Source organism: Botryllus schlosseri, chromosome 3 (genome assembly GCF_051294905.1).
Source record: "Botryllus schlosseri isolate E-star chromosome 3, Bs_hap1, whole genome shotgun sequence".
In the NCBI taxonomy this organism is placed as follows: Eukaryota; Metazoa; Chordata; class Ascidiacea; order Stolidobranchia; family Styelidae; genus Botryllus; species Botryllus schlosseri.
The window spans coordinates 4,559,255-4,579,096 of record NC_137238.1 but is presented as its reverse complement, the minus strand read 5'-3'; the positions used below and the strand labels follow the sequence as shown (position 1 = coordinate 4,579,096).

Here is a 19,842-nt window from a genome sequence, read left to right as displayed (position 1 = left end):
TACATTCTGAATAAGACTGAGCAAGCCCATTTTGACGATATGTAAACTTGTGGTAAATATGTCATTAAGCCTATTTCAAGTTTCCCTATATACATTGTTTGTAGAATATACAATGTAGAATGTACAACATACGCGGGAAGTTGATCAGAACTCATGCATCATTAAGCATATTTTCAAATACATGATCATGATCTGGGCCCAGCTATGTTAATCCTATCCCACATTACACGTAAATTGCACGATGATTTACCTCATGTCCCACATTCCCACAAGTTTCGCTACGTTATTCATCCTTTACATCCATACCAATTGGCGTAAATTGTAAATGAAAAAACTGACGCATGCGTCTGAGTCCATATATTCCAGCGGCGTAGTCGGTTCCATTCACGCGTAACCATTTATTTGTGATGGTGCACGAAAACATCATCCTTTGCACCCCTGCTTTATATCTCAATATGTATTAGGCTCACAATTACTTACGCGACTGGGTGTGAAATAACACACGATCATGGAATAAGTGAAATATATACACGAGTTTCGTTTTGATTGTATGTTTTATTAAATTGACCCGACTCGGGTAAAACGTGAAAATCAGAGACGGACTTGTAAATGGCAACGCCATGACATCGTTACAGAACGGGCCGCAGCAAACTATGTGCGTGTCATGGAGAACAGTAACAGATCAGAAGCTCGTAGCTTGGTACTTCGCTATCTAAGCAAGTCGGTATGGCAACCATTGGCATTCTCTGGGTTGTCCGGCGATTAGACATTTGTGTTATTTCGACAAATTCATGATTATGTTTTTCTTGTTATTTATCTGGTCCAATATCAAAAGATAACTCTAACGGGATGTTGATGTGACTTGCGTAATGACACGATCATAGACAACTTGTCAGGAGTATACCCGAAACCTGTGTGATGGAAGTCAGTCGGACAATTTCATCCCGTCAAATAAGGTTTACTAGGAAAGATACTGGAAAAACTTTTTTCAGGCCAGCAATTTAAAGTGTTTCATTGCTACAGTATTTCTGTAAATAAATGCCTAAATGCCTAAAAGTCTCGTTGAAAGTACAAGCACGCTAATGAAATGCAAAAACCGATGACATTAGTGCTTCATCGATGAGCCATTCACTATTCTTGAGGGAAGACGTCAAATCCTCATAAAAGACGACATCACTATACCCATATAATTACATTGAGACGTGGGCAGTGGGCACATTTCAGCAACACGTATGTGCGGAAAACAGATTGTCATACAACCGACAGACAGACCGATTTTTTTCATTCTAAGTAAACTCAGACCAATAACTGGAACACACACAAAGCGGTGTGGTGATATTTAGCAACCGTGGTTATCATGTCATCTGTAGTCACATTGGAGTTATAGGTGCATAATACACTTAAACTGTATTTTAATTGCAAGAAAAGAAAGATCAACGCATTACTTACTGCACAAAAGCAAAAATATGCTCCAGCTGTGCTTCATGGATTCTTCAGCCGTATTGATATCAAAAGAACACCTAGAAGCAAGAGCTACAAATTATCATGGTAGTCCGTCGATTTGTCAACATTGTACTATCATGGCTATACAGTGCTCAAACCACATGCAGTTGTCATTTCATTTTGTTCATTCATTCATTCATTCATTCATTCATTCATTCATTCATTCATTCATTCATTCATTCATTCATTCATTCATTCATTCATTCATTCATTCATTCATTCATTCATTCATTCATTCATTCATTCATTCATATGTCACCGTCAAGACAGGCAACACGAAAAGCTGCTGGACACAAGAGTGTAAATCTTCATTGGACTCGATATTATAGTGTCCGTCGTAGTGCACTAGCCTACTAACGGCGACCGCAAACTCTCTGGCTATTCTTGTGAACGCGAACAGATCATATGAGCTTGTTTTCAATATCAAATGGCAGCTAATGAGAACGCGGTTAGCTTCGGTAGTTAGACTTAGTAGGTCGATATTATGCTAAATCAGTTAATTCTTCGTCGCATATCTCCTCTCGCCAAACTGATTTGATACCTAAAGAAATAATGTGACTAGAATATGAGGGTCGCATAGAGGAACAGGGACGAGCAACTGCAAATGACAAGGAGCCAGTAATTTTGCAGCAGATTAAGTAGCGAAGACTCGCAGCCGCGCCACCATAAAAATATTTATTTAACTAGATATGAATGGGGATAGTTGGAATTTTCGTATCGCTACAGTTCCTCTACGGTGGATTTCTGAAGAAAATGGCTGCGGCTAAAATGTTTTTCATGATCTCATCTTTGGTTTGAGATTGTGACCATACATCATATTATGAGCGCAGTGTCCATTCAGCCAATCTAAAAGTTAACGTATGGTCGAACTCTTTCCGATCGGCCTTGTTCTGATAACAGTCATAACGTCAATCTATAACTATTGAAATACAATATACCCACAGCTGTATTTTTGCACAAAAAACAAACACACAAGTATAAGTCATTATCATGTGAATACCGGCCTGGTCTAAATGACTATAGCAGTCGACAAACACCATGAATACCCCCCCCCCCAAAAAAAAAAATGTGATCACGGTTCAAATAGATGTAGGCTATCTAACGTTAACACAGAAATCACCCTCACGATTACGTTAAGTCGCTAGGAAAACTACGACGTTAACATAGATATCATTCTGGAATTCACAATTACATGATATACGAATGAAGGAAGCCGTTACAGCTGGCTAAAATACCACGTTTATTTTAGATCGATTTAAGGACCTTTCGTTAGTAGGAATGTATCCCCAACGGTAGACTACTTATTCTGCAAGATGTACGCTTAGTATTTCGATATCCTCGTAAATTCATACTTTCAACTACTTTACATGATTATTAAACGAAGGCTATAGCTCTGTGAAATATACTTAATATTTGCATTGCATCCTATTCAGATATTGACATTGGAGAAGTAAAGTTGACAATAACCCATAATCTACAATCACATATATTAGTCAAACGGACCATCGTACCTATAGCCCACGTTTTTGTGCAAGATCAAGTTCGTGTCGTTGAAAGTCATTACAGAATCCGGCACGCAATTGCATCGTGAATTATTCAAGTATTGGATATCTGCTTTCTTCAGAGCTCTTTTCCAAAGATGTAATCCTTCCATTTCTCCGCGAAATCCTTGATCTGCTTCATTGGGATTTCCCGGAGAGTTTCCAACGACTTTGCCATCTTGATCCTGACCAAAGATAAGCACGCCACCTCCCGATATGCTTGCCGCATGTCCTACATTGTTACCTGGTAGGTACTCAGATCCGTTGACCTAGTACGCGAGTGATCCCATCTCCAGGACGATACATATGTGCGAAGAACTTGTAATTTGGGGAACGGGGTCAAACAAATGTTCCGCGCTATTGATGTACGCCCTCAATTTTTTTCGTTTAAAATCATTACAAATGTGTTGCAATGTGTCGTGCCTTCGGTGCAATAACTAATTATCGACCCGTTAACGAAATCATTTAGACTCTCCGGCTTTACCGAGGCGCAAACAGTGAGCGATGATATCTCCGGTAAAGAACCGGTAAACTTCGCGTATTCTTTGTGAGCTTTATTCGGGAATTTGAGAACGTAAACGATGCATTCTAAAATATAAAGTGTACAACGAATCAGTAAACGATGATCCAACCACCCTTACATTGTCGACACAAACTTGATTTAAACCGACATTACTGTGTTCATTCCTGTTACTACAAGTATCATTGTTTAATTGTATAACTGATTTCCTATGGCAATGACGATTACCATACAATGCCCTCTTCATGTCCCTATACGCCTAAATGTATAAAGGCGATATTATTCACACATTATATTATTTCAAATTTCCACCATGTCAAATTGTATCGTAGAAGTCATTTCAAAATATAGTGTAACGACCGTCAGATATGAAATCATACGTCATTTTCACGCGTCTGCGTCTTGAAAAACAGGATTTAACCAGTTGTAATTTGCTGCGCGTGTAACCTATTCCTCTTACTTTGAATTCGACCTGACTCTACTTGTAACCATTTAATATGTCTCTGTCGCAGCGTGAAACAATTTTTCAACATAGGTCTCGCCAACTACGGGTCTGGAAATTGTATAGTGGGGAACAAATTCGTTGGTAGAATACAAATTGACCGAAGATTCCTAATCATCCTCATATTATTTGCCCAAAGCAATGAGATAATTTTACTGCAGTATAGGACAACCGCATATACCATTAAATAATCATTGTTGCTCTTGCTACTCTTTTCATTATTATTAACAAGATTTTTATCAACTTCTCCACTAGCCTACTACATCATGTCACACGCGGAATATCAAAGGTAAAGGTCCATAAAATTTACTGAAATATCCATGTACCTAATTCAAATACAGAGTACATGTACATTTTTGACAAAATTGCAGAAATTGCAATAACGTTTCTTCACTTCATGCGGTGGTAGACTGTTATCTTGGTAATTTGCGAAACAGCACTTGTGGCAGTGTGTTGTACACTTCAATTTAAACGAATGATTTTTTCGCGGTTATTTGTCGTTACTAATTCTGAATGAAGACGTGTGGTCTCTTGTATTTTTGACCGGAAATATGCATTTATTTTCCATACAATAACTAAAAAGTCTTCGGATAAAAATGTGCGAAACACGATTTCACATCGCTGTAGATATGTGCCCCGATTGCAATAAAGCTTCCACAACCATGCATTATATCATCGCACACATATAACACTATGAGTTGAATCATTTTGCATATCTCGAGTAGATGCGGTGAAATGGCCTCGGCTCATATAGGCTGGTTCGCTTTATTAGTGAGAAAATTGACAAGATAACGGCGTCAGTCGTAAACAAGGCAACTGAATCTACGATTGGGACACTGCGGATTGAATGAACAACACCACATAATAAGGCAGTGGTCAGGAACCTTTTTTGTTCGAAGAGTCATATTAACCCTATTTTTTCCATTCTAACTCCCAAAGAGCCATACATGTCAATCAAATATTACGTCACAATTGCAAATGTTTGACGTCATGGTAGCACTCATTCAAACTCACTACATGGCATTAATCGTGTGCGTCACATTTTCTCAGTGAAAACTCGTACTAATCATGCTGGTTGCCTTATTTGAGTATGCTCCTTTTAAATGCGATAACACATGATCACATGCGTAGGCGAAGCCAAACATGGTCACTACAGCAGTATATTGGCCTACGCACTCTAAGCTGTGATACATTAGGGACGAGGTGTCACGGGAGGCAAGTGAGGCAGTGCTTCACCTGTCGTCAGGATGAGTGAACTAAAATTGTGAAACCTTCAATTACTATTGGTATTTTCTATTCATATTCATGAATGACTAGATTTTGAACATTTTCCCTCCACATTTACATAATTTGCATATTTTTCGTTCGAAAATAAAACGCAAAACGAGCGGTACGGTACAGACGGGCCAAGCCTCGCCACTGAAAGCTGTAAAGTCGGACAAATTGCCAAGTAGGACATTTAGGCGTCCTCGGAGGACATTTTCAAGGACAAATACTCCAAATGGAGGACGTATGGTAACCCTACTGCTATAGAGCTACTAACAAATCAAGAAAATGGATAGCTATGGCGTTGTTTGTATTTCCAATTTGCATATGTGAATGTCACGTTTACGGCGGTTCATTTCGCGCCGTAAATCAGGAAGACAATGTTTATCTGAAAACTGCGTTGTGATATGGGCGTCCCCATGTCTGCTATTCTCTTTGATCAATCAACGTATCGCGCAATCCAAGATTTAGAGTCGGGTACCTCGAATTCGCGAGTGATATAATGGTCGCCGGCGCAACAGTAACTTACATTTGAGGATTTAGAAAAGAGGGTGTCCGAGCTCCTATACCCGAAGACGGAATTGTCTTTACCTCTCAGCGACATGTTTATACTGCCACGAGAATAATTATCCTGGCCGTGATGAATATTTACTAACAAGTCGCTGCAATATTGGTCAATTCGGTAGAAAAAAATACATATTTGGCAAAGAGCCATATCTTGTACCCAAAAGAGCCATATATGGCTCTCGAGCCATAGGTTCCCGACCACTGTAATAGGGGATTCTGCAACGCCTCTTGCTGGACATTGTAGAGTCATAGAAGACGTAGGTTACGTCATTTTCTGTGGATTGTCGGTAGCCTACTGGAAAAACGCAGACAGATACTAAGAAGCGTTGCACAGCGAAAGAGAATCCTATTCAACTTGGACAAGTTATGGACGGACACCGACATCTAACAACACGTAGTCGACTTTGCAGCTTCCTCGGGACGACGTATATAATTATTGACAATTAAATTTTCTCGGAGAATATCTTATAGGCCTACTGAATTTGCAATTTAGCTTCAGTTATTGATGGAATTTATTGGCTTGTGGTGCGAAAGACCAAAGCTGTTATAAGTACCATAACATTATTTTAATATTAAATACATATGAAGAATTTTCAAAAAATTAAAAAATATGAAACCACTGATCATGTATTGGCTTTCGACGAAGTGAGAGTGATTGAGAATCTACTGTGTGATTGGGAACCTACTGTAAAACGGTATTCAACGATGGGCTGTATTCTGGACACTTCATGCTCGATTGTTGGCGATTCAAATCCTCCTTAAATGATTCCTTTTTAGATGCTTACATATGATGCTTACATATCGGAAACATAGGCTTTAACCACCGCATCAAACGCATCGGATACCACGATATCGGAACATGTGAACATTGTGCGATCAATTGGACATTCCTATCAGAATTGATATAATATATAGGCTACCATATATTATTAACGCACTTGCATTCTTTAAGATTGGAGTCGTCAAATCGTGGTCTTCCGTTGTCGAAGAGTGAACGATGAACGGCGCTGCCGTCGTGTCGGTAGCGACCAAGCCCCGAACTACTGCTATCTCCGACTAAGCAAATTTGGGTGATCCCCATGTGCAGATGCATTGTGGGTACAGGGTTAAGTGATTTAGTACATGGGCTTATGGAAAAGCGGTCAGTGTTTAAATATATTTGATTCGTATTGGGTCTGTAGTATTTTGTGCGTATGGAGCTTTGAATGACTAATTATTCTGACATTCAGATTTGATTCAGCCCAATATCTCGTGCCCGTATGTTGATATTCTGTATAATTCGACATGTCGAAGATCGTCCGTTCTGCAGGTGGTAGTCTTTGCTGTGCCTATGGGTGCTGTAAAAGGCGGAAGAAGATATCCAATGAGTCGTATGCAAGAAGTAACAGTGACGGCACAAGTGATGAAGAGTCGATGGTAAAGCGTCGATACCCCGGAACTTTCCACTGGTAAGTGAATAACAGAATAAGTATAGCAGCCAGACATGTCCAGATCAGCCACAGTTGTAATAAATATAGGTCATGGTAAAGTGACAGCAGAACATTTCGTCGCAGTTATATGAATGAAATGACCAGACCAGACTACCAGCAGAAATCCGTGTCACTATATCAGCTATGTAATGGTCATCATCAATATCTGTAATAATCTGTATCTGTATTCTGTCCATGATCGCGTACAAGCAGACGGCCAATAATCAGTTCAGTATTCAATTCTTGCTTATGCTATGTAGGCAAGAGTAGGACTATAAGGAAAAGATGTAATTAATGGCCTATGGGTTTTCTTCAGCATAGTTAAAAAGGATATCTTTTTCAGATGCTAAACAAATACTGTGGAATTTACAAATCTATAGTCTATAGAGTTCATCTATAGTCCTTATAACTGTCAATTTATTGATTCAGAAATATTTTTCAAGGTCTCCTACCTATAGGCTTCCAATAAAATAGATTCTCTATACTAGTACCGATTGGGCGGTAATATTGATTTAATAATTTGGCTACCTTCGTTATGGCGATGACACCCCTGTTACATGTTCAATACTGAGGCGCAAGGTGATTCATTTGCTGAATGACCTTAACCCTTACATTGAGGAAGAAAATGACAATTCGTTACCCTTTTCCGATGTTGTCGTTGAAAAGATGGATAACAATTTTGTTACATCATTCTGTCATAAGGCTGCATTCAGTGGTCAATACCTTTGTTGTAAACTGTGAATCGTCAATTTCATATGATATGAACTCTCTGTACACATATAGTAATAACTGTCACTATAGTCCATACTTGCTCGTGGCTGTTCTCTTTTTCATTCAAAGGTTCTGGAATTGACCATCGTTAAGCTGTAAAGCCGACCCTTTGTCGCCATCTCCATACCCAACTCATACTTTAAAACCCATGAAAGACACCGGCTAACACACTGATTCTATTTTTACTGTTTTATACGCATTTTGCTATCCTTTTCACTTCACTCAATATCTGAGGCCGCTCTGAATCAGTTTTTTTTAGCGCTGACTTATTCGACATTTTAATTTCAGATAACCGTCAATTACGTCGAGGGCAACATGAAGAGCATCACAAATAATTGAATGTATTTCTAGCTGTGTTCGTCATTTTTTTCATTTTTTATAAAATTTGTTTGTTTGTTTTTTGATGTATTCATGGTGTTTGTCGACTACTATGGTCATTTACACCAGGCCGGTATTCTTCTCATTTTCCGTAACTGCCGACTTATAGCACGGCCCGCCTCTAGGCTTTTTTTGTAAGACACCGGTGACGCGGATGAGATGGCGAGGAGGAGCCTAGGTAAACCTCCAACACTTAGGTATCGGAATTCGGAAGTCGACCTCGGTCGGACTCGAACCCGCACCCATTGGTGTTGCAGCCGCGGATTATACCACTGCGCTATCTCGCCACGTGTATTTCTAGCTGTGTTCGTCATTTTTTTCATTTTTTAAAATATTTCGCTAATAGAAAGACGTTTATGAAAACGAAAGCTCAGTATTTTGGTACGAGACAGTACAGCGCCGTGTTTCGTGTGATCCCGGAAAAAGTGATCGGGTAGGCAGCAACCTCGTGATCCCAGAAATGGTTGATCCAAAACGCACCGAGTAGGAGTGCTTCATCTATCTAGGAAGTAAACGATCATAGGCAGCCACTGCGTGATCCCTGCCTGATCTGATTTATTGACCTTGCTTTCCGTCACACCCTATCTCTTTTTAGTCGCTTGACCTTTTATGATATCTTAGTTCTATTAGTTTTCATCCAGTGTACACTGTACATGCCTCCTCTTTACTTAGCCTAGGCCCAGGTGGGTGTAGATTTTGTAGATTACCGTACCTCAAGTCATTGCGTTACCTTGCTATCTTTTCATCGAAGATTGATCTGATAAAATCAATAACGATAATAAACTCTTAGAGCGCAGATTGCTGTAACCAACATAGCGTCAATTTCAGTGAGCACTAGGCAATTCTACCCCGATCTAAATAAGGACTCGTGCATTCATCTTGTTTCTCTCATTCAATAATATAAATATTGCTATACACATAACTCACATATCTCCATTTACACTTTCTAGGATATATTTGTACTACTTTGACACAATGAATAAATAGAATAACAATTAGATGGTATAAATTTGATTGTAGCTGTGCCTTTGCCATGTTACATGATGCTGAATTTTCCTCCGTCAGTGGTATTCATAGCCACCACGTAGCTGGCAGTAATAGCATTGACATCAGCGCCATTGTGGTGTGAAGATTCCGAATCGAGGCCAGGGTAATTCTGAGGCAGTCTCCGGTAATAACTTGAAGCTGGTGGTCATAGCCATAGATGATTTTACTACCTATAGATACAGTACCTGGAAGATAACAACAAAACTGGCATTATCCATTGCAATAATTTGATAGCCTGGTTATTTGTCTACACTTGAAATGTGCCTGTTTGTTGGTTTTCAAGATTTGTAAGAATAGTAAATTACAGTGTGTGCTTGTATCAACAATTCGAGGACGCAGTACATTAAACTGAAGCTATAATGAGTAAAAAGACAACATCAGCAAGCTCCCTCAGGATTAATGGCATCATATCCAAATCAAATTGCCATACACAGTACACAGTACCTGAAATTGAAGCTGTAGGGATAAGACATCATCACCAAGCTTCCTTAGGATTAACGGTATCATATCCAAATCGGATTATCAATGCCACGACAATTTGCTTATCCCAGTAATTGTGAAAACAGCACTCAATGCCAGGAATTTTTGAGCAGAAGCATATGTTTATCTAACTGGATACAACTAGTTGAGCAATCTACATCAGGAAGATATTTGCAAATGCATACATACGGTGACACATATATAACCTTATATTGTCCGAACCACCGAAATCGATACCTCCAGGTCAAAGAGTAATCAAAACAGTCACATCACCAAACCACTTTTGCCATAACTACCAGCTTACCGCGCAACTATCAACTTAACCCAAAGATGGCGGTCAATTGATCACGCAAATATCGCGAGTTCAGCACTCCAGTGTTTATATAGCTCAGTGGCAGCGATGCGATTAACGGTGGCTTCTATGGAGACGATAGGGCTGTTTTGCATTTGCAAATATTCACCAAGTTTTCGAATGCCTCTTCCGTCAGCAGTTTATAAATGTTTGAAAAACACAATTTTGCTAAGTCATGTTGGTTGCACCCAGGCATTTTAGTTTATTGATATACTCCACTGTCACGCTTCACGTCAAAATTATGGTGAAAGTGTTTTCACTCCTATCAGAATGTTACGTAATCACTCTTTCGGGGTAACAACATATTTTATGCTCAATACATATGTTTGTTATTTCTATAGACCATCATGTATGACATTTTATTATTATATAAGCTTGACAGAGCATTCACCAGTCAAAAGTAACGTTTAGTTATCGATATTATATAGTTTTTTGTCGAAACAAAGACTCTCGACTAGACTAATTTCTGTCACGTCGTAAGACTTACGCTAAGGCAACTTGCGATAGACACTACTACATATTTTAAAAATAACATCCCTCGTTTCGGTGGTTATATATACATACAAAGCGACAACTTCTCGGCAGGTCGTCACTTTCGTTCGAACCTCGAATTTCCTATTTAGCGTCATTTATGCCCCCTTTCACAAAAATCTATCCATCATCTTAGCTGTTAAAGCTGTAAAGGAGGACGAATTGCCAAACAATGAGGACATTTAGGCGTCATCGGAGGACATTTTCAAAAACCTGATAAAGTAGGACAAATCCTCGTAAAGGAGGACGTATGATAACCCTAGCATATACCAGTGGTTCCCAACGCGGGCGATATCGTCCCCCATTGGGCGATTTTCAGACACAAAGGGGGGGATACCAAAGAGGGCGGATGCGGAGTGATATGGGGCGACAATGTTGAAACGTTCAGTGATAAATATGTAATGAACACGATCAAAAAATGCACGTGAAGACGGCCTATGCTGCGTATGACACAAAAAAAAGGCCAACTCAATGGAAAGTAGACGTGACTTTTTTTAGTAAATTCACCAGCGATCAAAGTTGGGTGAATAAATTTCGCTTTTATATGTACTATTTTTTGGTGTCAGTAAATATGGGGGTGGGAATTCGTCTCGAGATTGATAAGGATGTTATGAGTCCATAAGGTTGGGAACCACTGGTCTATACGTTTGCGGTTTATTGTGGAATGAAAAATCTGCACTTCCTGTGTAATTTTGCATTTCTCGGAATTCCGTGTCAATGTCACGGACTCGTTACAAATGATAACTTGGATGGGGATGTAACATGGCAACCAAATGGTTATAATGTGACTTACGATCATGTTTGACATTTTTTATGGTGAAACCCTATCCTGAGATATCTTGGCTTTTGATTGAAATGCGGTAGATAATCCAGAATTCTTTCATTTACTCAGCATTGCATCGCCTGTCACATGAAATCGTTTTGTTGTTCATATGCTGCGCATATTCCTGCTGCACATCATTTAAACACGGATACGAAAGGAGTTTGTAAAGTTCCAGGATAATTTTGCAAAGTATTGTACTTACAGTGCATTGAAACTTTCAAGCAAAACATTTCTCACCCGTAAGATCCTAGCGAAAATAAAATATGTTTTTGTTGATTGCAAATATGCAGCATGTATCGTAAAATGAAATTCAGTAATATAATGAATGTAAATCATGTTTTAAAGATCAGCAATCGGAACACTCACAATGAATATTTCTTTGCGATCTTCTGATAAAACGATGCAACCTGCGAGAAAGGCAGAGAACATGAGTCACAAGTCAAGATCACAATATTAAAGTAAGGATGTACTATACTATACTATGGGCATTGGGCACCAATCACCTGACGAGCTCCTTAGGTAGTGTTTCACTGAACTTGAAGTTGACGGGATATGACAGACGTATTCAGAATATATTATATCCCCCTAGATCAGTGCTTCCCAGACCTTTTGAATGCCCATACCCTTTCAGGCATTTCCGCTGAGCTCACGTACTACTGTACAGTGTAGGGGAGATGTGGTACCGATGGATCACTGGGACCAAAAATACTTGGAAAATTCTCCATGATAATTCCATTATCACACTCCGTGAATTTGTCTACAATTGTATGCTGGCAGAATCTTTCCTCACATGCAAAAAAATTCGACCTGCTTGAGTTATGGGGTCTGTGACGAATGATTTACGTTTTAGGGGGTGTATAGTAAATTTGGATCGACATTTGCATTTTTCTATATCACCTGTCAGACTAACAAACCCGCCATAATTTCTGATGTGAAGTATAGGACTTGTATCAGGCTATATAATGGCACATTTTTTTTAATCAATGCCATCCTCGAGTGGACTATTTTCAAGTCAATTACAATATTTATGTGATGGGGGACCTATGGTACCATGGCCAAATCAAGCAAAATAGATTGATCAACTAATCACCTAACAACAGAAACTCGCCTACATATATATATAGGCTGTAAATCAGAGTTACCTGTGGTGTTTTATCGCTATTACGAGGTATTTGAAAGTCAAAATGTCGATTTGCGGGTAATATGTATGTGGCAATAATTTTGTAAATTTGAGCGTAAATCAAAACAAGATTTTATGCCAACATTTGAATTGATATAATCTATTTTATTCTTGAAGGTCGCGACGAAACATTCTTCATTGGCTTGCTGTAGCTTAGCTTACAGTACACAACAAAACAAGTGAACAAATTTGAGTTTTTGAGCGTATGTCTCATAGGTCCCATGGTCGTGTGCCTTTGGACCCACCGGGTGGGGACCGATGACACGTTCGAGCCACAATATTTAAACGTTCATAAATATTTTTTGAAAAGGCGGATATTCATGTAAATGTCTGCGAGACTACAAATGATCTGCTATTCTCGGCTGAAGATTTGAGGGCCAGAGATCAATTTGCAATTTTTGATCCATCGGTACCACATCTCCCCTACAACCTCGCTATATCGAATGGAACATACATTAGCGCTGCTTTTAGCTTAGCCAATAGTCAACAGCACACGTTGTGCTGTCCTCTGAATCGATGTGATTCAGTATCGTTGCTTTCATGTAAGTAAATCGAATCAAAATTCAATTACAGTTATTCTGGCCTTTATCGATATACTAATCAAACTGAGTTCTCGCAAGAATAATATGATAACGCAGATTATACATAGCAACCAGAATACCGGGAATCTTCTCACATTATTTATGAATCATGCAAATATACATCGCCTTCACAAAATACACACCTGCTAGACACAATATTAAAACTGCTACGAGTTTCTCCATTATTGCTGTCATCATCGGAATCGCATTAGTGACTGTCTCCCAAATCCAAGTCACTGTATCTCCTACTTGAAAACGAGCCTTTCATAGGTATGATTTTTTTTCAAGTGTAGGCCCATAAAATGCGTGATGTATTCAAATTATACAAATTCGTTCTAAAAGTGGTAAGTCATATTCAGTGTAAGCCAACATGATAACTTGAGATACTACATCCAATATCATCGATCAATATCATGACCCAATAACGCGGCATGGGCGTATGCACATGCACACGAACTGCAAAATGAGCACCGAGATGAAACATTTGAAAAAACATATCCATATATAGCGTTTGAAGAAATGAACGTTACAAGCGTTCTCGCCGTATTTCGGAAGTCGGCCAATAGGTTTATGAGTCAGACGCCATCAGTTTTGACAACCATGCTAAAAATACTAGCAGAGGGTGACTGAGCTTGCTAATTTGGTTGTGACCGGAGTAGTTGACGTAATGTTTTCAAACCTATGTTACTTGTTTCCTGCATACAGGGTATGAGAACTTTGTACAACATGTGACGTAACATAAACGATGAAGCATTGTTGCGAGCGAGATAGTGTAATGGTTGTGCGTCCGGCTTCTCGAGCGGTAGGTCGTGGGTTCGATCCCCGGCCGGGTCATACCAAAGACTCGAAAAATGGTATCCGCAGCTATCCTGCTAGGCGCTCAGCAATCACGGATAGCATGGAGGAGAAAAAAAACGGGGGCGCAGACTAGATGACCTCATGGGGCCGTATCGCAACTCCGTCGCCAAAGCATCTCGATGGTGCAGGCGAGAAAGAATATCATATCTCTCTCTCTCTCTCGCCATATCTCGCACTGCCATTATTTGAAGGATATCGCAACGCCACTAGGGTTGCAATTAAAACAAACGGTGTTTTAAAACTATTTGTTTAAAACATGTTTCAAACAGTGTTTTAAAATGAGACTTTAAAATACTTTTTTTTTAAATTGTAAAATTGTGCTATATTTGCGTAAATACTTCACAAAAAACATGTTGTATGGGCCTATACGGACAATTACCACCGGATATAGCCGACGTATATCGATCTGAGATGGTTGGAGCCCTCAAAATAGTCTGTTGAACAGCAATAGTACATATATTTCGTCAAAGGAGCTATTTTACCCTATATTTTCAATTGACAATGTCAATCCACTGTGACGTCACAATTGAATATTCGTGACGTCATGGCTTAAAAAAAACATAAAACACAATACAAAAAGGGCCTTGTTTTGAACATGTTTGTTTTAAATTGATTTTTGTTTTAAATGCAACCCTAAACAGTAAACGCAACCACGTGCGCATAGACATTGTTTCGCTATTAGGTGCCCCTTGCACCATTTACCTTGCCTGTGCACAGCACTATGATGACAATATGTTCAGTGTTCACTGTCATTGCGCGTGGTAGGTCTGTGTTTCATTTAAAAGTGTTGGAGTCTACTATTATTCAGTTGAGCAAACCTATTTTATGCAGACAGAAAGATTTCCTCTATAACCTACAAATTTCTCATTAGTGCGTGTTGTTCAGTGCGTGTAATTGTTTACTTACAAATTTGTGCTGCTACTATAGTACCGTTTGTGAGATTCCGTATACTTCGTAGTTTGTTATTGTTGCCATTGATACAATGCGAATTTCATGGTCTGTGATTTTGATTGTTGCGTCATACTGTGCCTTTTTGGTTTTGCTTTTAAATCTGTTTAAATCCCTTCAGTGTGCCGATAACTCTTGAAAAGAGGCACCCGAAAAGTCTTCGAGTTAATAAATATTATTCTACAATGGATATTGTATTGAAAGCTATTTACCAGTGATAGATTATATATTTTAACCGAGATGCAACAACAATAGAGTAGGCTAATCGGGTTCGCAGGCTTCTAAAACTTAGATTTACTGCACAACGTCATTGTTGCTGACCATACCGTAACCCCAACATACATGCATACAGGAGGCGGAAGCAATTATTCACTATTTTCCAATATCAGTGCGGTCGTACCGAGTGCATGTATTCATTGCTGACTTCATTAAACATTTCTCATGCGCTCCAAATCCCCTAATATCGTGAGCCTACTTCGGTCTCCAGCCTTCATTGTTTGATATAACATGACCTACTGGTGGTAATGACCACTAGTGACTACTGACGGGCACTGACCGAATTGTTTTGCGAATTCGAATTTCATAAACGAATTTAAAGTAGAGGCCGTGTAATTGCTGCAGTGACCATGGCATGGACAACGTTTGAACTATATACGATGTAAAACAGTGGAATTGATACGGCATACTTTGCGATATTCGATTTATTTACAATCTGGATCAGAGTTGGATCAATTACAATATTTTAATTCAATTACAATTACAATTACAATTACTTCCTTGCGTGTTTCAATCACATTACAATTACAATTACTCAATGCTAAATATATCAAATTACAATTACAATTACAATTACTGTTAAATATATTCAATTAATTACAATTATAACCACAATTACTATTACTTTTAAACAGGTAATTTATTCAGTAAAGAGGTGTTCTTTGACAACCGTAGCGACATAATTAACAACAATCTCAACCTATTTATGTTTCATTCCTGATATGTACCCTCTAACTAAAAAAACTCGAACGTATTCGAACTATTCCTAATCATGAATACTGAAAACTACAAGCAGAGGAAAATATTTCAAGCGACTGTAAAGAAACAAAGGTTTGAGCGACTAACAGCTAATAGGCTACAGGACAGTCAATGAAATGTAATTGGTAAGGCGTCAGCGATAAGGATGATACCGAGAAGGTGCGTAAAATTAAAATAAATGCAAAAGGAAAGAACCTCCTGATAATTAAGAATTACAATATTTTGGTTCGCATTTACATTTTCACTTGCTCGGAAACTGTTAGATTGCATTTGATGAACATAGGGTGCGAAAAGTTTCTGGCCCCAGTAAATTTGGCCAAGATTGGAGGTAAGATTGGGATAATATCTACAAATGCGTGATCAAGTTTGATGAAGCCTTGGTTGGAAACTTGGAATTTTTTTGCTATTGTTGCAACAATCCTCGGTACTGGTCAAAGATTTTAAAAAAACGTTGACCGTGGTGTAGGAAATGGTTCAGCACAGGTTTCAGAAGAGTTTATTTGCCGTTCATCCATTTTTGGAATATTAAGATTTAGTTTAGCCCACTGGTTCTCTAACTTTTTTAGACACGCCCCCCTTTATGACAGTGAATATTCCGTGCCCCCATAATCGTCATAGCACACAATGAAACCAGAAAGTTAGCGATCCTCACAGATAATTTGATGGTATGGAAGGTTATGACTGTTCATGAGAGAATTCTCCAATACGAAATTCAGACTATACACCGAGCAATAAACATAAAACGGAGGTGAATCGGGCCAAGAGCGGAAAATATTTCAGTTCACTGGAGCGTCGCGCCCAGTTCAGATGCTTTCACGCCACCCAGGGGGCACGTCCCTAGTCTGAGAACCACTGGCTTAGCCTATATTTTCTGTTGCTACTGAAGTATGGGAAACAGTTTAGCGTGACTGAATTATCTAGTTGTAACGCAGCACATATAGAACACCGATGAAAATAGGCTAATTGTGGCGACTGTTTCCTAAGGCCTTAAGGCCCCTCGTCGTCATCGTGGTTCGTGCCGGATTTTCACTGGTGCGACGAATAAATGATTGATTAAATTATTATTTTATGTTGTGATGTCAGATTTTCATGAAAATTTAATTGAGATTGTAATTGAGCAAAATTTTGATCAAATTACAATTACAATTACAATTACACAAAATAGAAATGCTTAAATTACAATTACATGAAAAAAATGTACTTTAGCTCAATTACAAATTACAATTGATCCAACTCCGATCTGGATTACACATACGACGTATATAGCCTACGTAGTCACGATACTCATAGTGAACGCATTTCATGTTTGATTTATACAGAATAATCACCCACGCATTATTATTCACTTGCAAAAAGATTCTATATTTTAAATTTCAAGCAAATGTTAGCGGGCAGGCCAAAATCGCGTCGCGAGTTGGTGCACGAGCCGTTCAACACAATATAAAAGCACCGGGAGCGTTCCTTTCTGGTGAACTTGGAAAGCATAGCTACCAACAAGTTTATAGAATTCCGTCCAAACGAGAAAAGTTACGGACTCACTGTACTTAATATTCTATTTACTTGAATTATTTCACGTCATAAAAAGTGAGAAATTTGGACGATTTTCATTCGAACTCATCCAGATATTCATTCGAACCATTCGCACCACGCTTCTCATTCGCTCTGAATTTTTTTCAATCGCACAAGTGCGAGCCGTCACAATGTCTTATTGGATCCGCTCATTCATCAACCAATTAATGAGTAATATACAGGTTACCATGTCGATAACAGATAACAGTATAAAATGCTTAGTGTCCATCGCATCTGTAATTATACTGTGGGCGTAAACATATCGTCACAGGCCAAAACCTAATATGTGTTAATAATCCAATACAGCATGTTGCATGAACGCATCATGGAATAAGCGGAAATATTTTACCCGTTCTTCAAAAGACCGCTTAACTGTGCCTACACTTTCATTGATCGAGATTTCGCTACCATATCACAAAATTTCACGTAACTTCCGCGTATATTTCAGGTGATAGGATATGTGCATTGGTATGTTTCGCCAATGGTTTGCTAGTTCGAGTCCATAATTCCTAATAAAACTTTAAGGCTTATTTAGGTACCTCCTCGCCGTCACATCCGCTTTGTCTTACGAAAGTCTGGAACGAAAGTGGGTGGCTAAGGAATCATGAAAAAGAAGTCAGGTCTAGTGTTTATGACCAATGTAATCGAAACACCATGCTTACTGATACAAGGACAATATTCAATCATGAATATTGAATATATAGATTGAAGCCAATTTAAAGTTCGGTTACACAGAAACGGTCTCAGACACCAAGTGCATTCCAGCCTTAAAAAATATTATTGTAGATTTCACATATATATATTTATAGAATAAAATTGTGGAGAAACATATGATATCTGATCCATAAGCGACGTAGAAGTTTATTATCCGAAAATTTAAAGGCCTACAATGCGTTTAAAATCCATCTGTCGGTAAATATATATATTATGATATTTTCTTTGGTAACATAACTTAACATTAGCACAACATATATTACCGATCGGTCAATAAGCTACGAACAGACGATCAATAACATAACCAGCTATCAAACCTGCACACAGCATCAGAACTAGCAGCTGATACTTTCCCACTTTCATGTCAAGTCTTCTGGATTATCCAGTGATAATTTAGCACTTGCAGCGAACAAATATGCAACACAGCACACTTCCTCGTATGATTTTATCGGCTGTCAGCGGGGACACGTATTCGATGTTTTCTATCCGTTTAGGGGATGAAATTTCACATATGCGTTGCGTGAACTATTACCGCCGTCCACCGTACTGCTGTCGACGATCAGATAACTTCCTTATCACCAGGCACCACCAGAAAGTCATTGTATACAATGAACGCGTGAAGTACACCCGTCCAGCTATTTTAGGTAAAGTATGTTCCATATCATTTATAATGCAAATACCAACAATTCTGGCAAAGCTCAAGAATAACATTACCATGCTTAATGTACGTACATTGCTTTGAAAGTTTTCAAACAATAGATTCACCCGAAAGATCCAATGGCGAAAATAAAATACGTTGTTGGTAATTATTGTTAATAGACAGTGCTGTATGGTGAATGAAATTCGGTAATAACTTAGAAGTGTGCTGCGAGGATGTATAGGATTTTTCTATCGGCAACAATCAACATACGTACAATGCGGAATGCTTTGTGATAGTTGTGTTCTTCTGATATAGCGATCTGAGCTGCGGAATATTGGAGTCGCAAATCAAGCTTATAATATTTAACTGGTGATGGACTGGGTACCAATCACCGAAAAAACTGCGATGGCAATAATTCACTAAATCCATCGTCAAAGGATAGGAAATTCGAGTCAATACACAATGTGACTCAAACAATGTGAAAAAACTACAAATGATTAGGCTCAGCATCGTTTCTTTCATGCATATCGAATCAATGTTCAACAAAAGAATTTTCATTTTTTCGTT

The 19,842-nt window shown here is 38.7% G+C and overlaps 1 protein-coding gene across 1 annotated transcript in view; it reads right to left on the bottom strand.

Annotated features, from left to right (window-relative positions):
• LOC145436591 (uncharacterized) overlaps nt 1-19,407 on the bottom strand; it is a 160,781-nt gene extending 141,374 nt beyond the window's left edge. The window contains exon 1 of the mRNA XM_080313970.1: nt 19,401-19,407. The gene's annotated coding sequence lies outside the window, so the exon portion shown is untranslated. The remainder of the gene's footprint in view (nt 1-19,400) is intronic.
• Nucleotides 19,408-19,842: the final 435 nt, after the last annotated feature.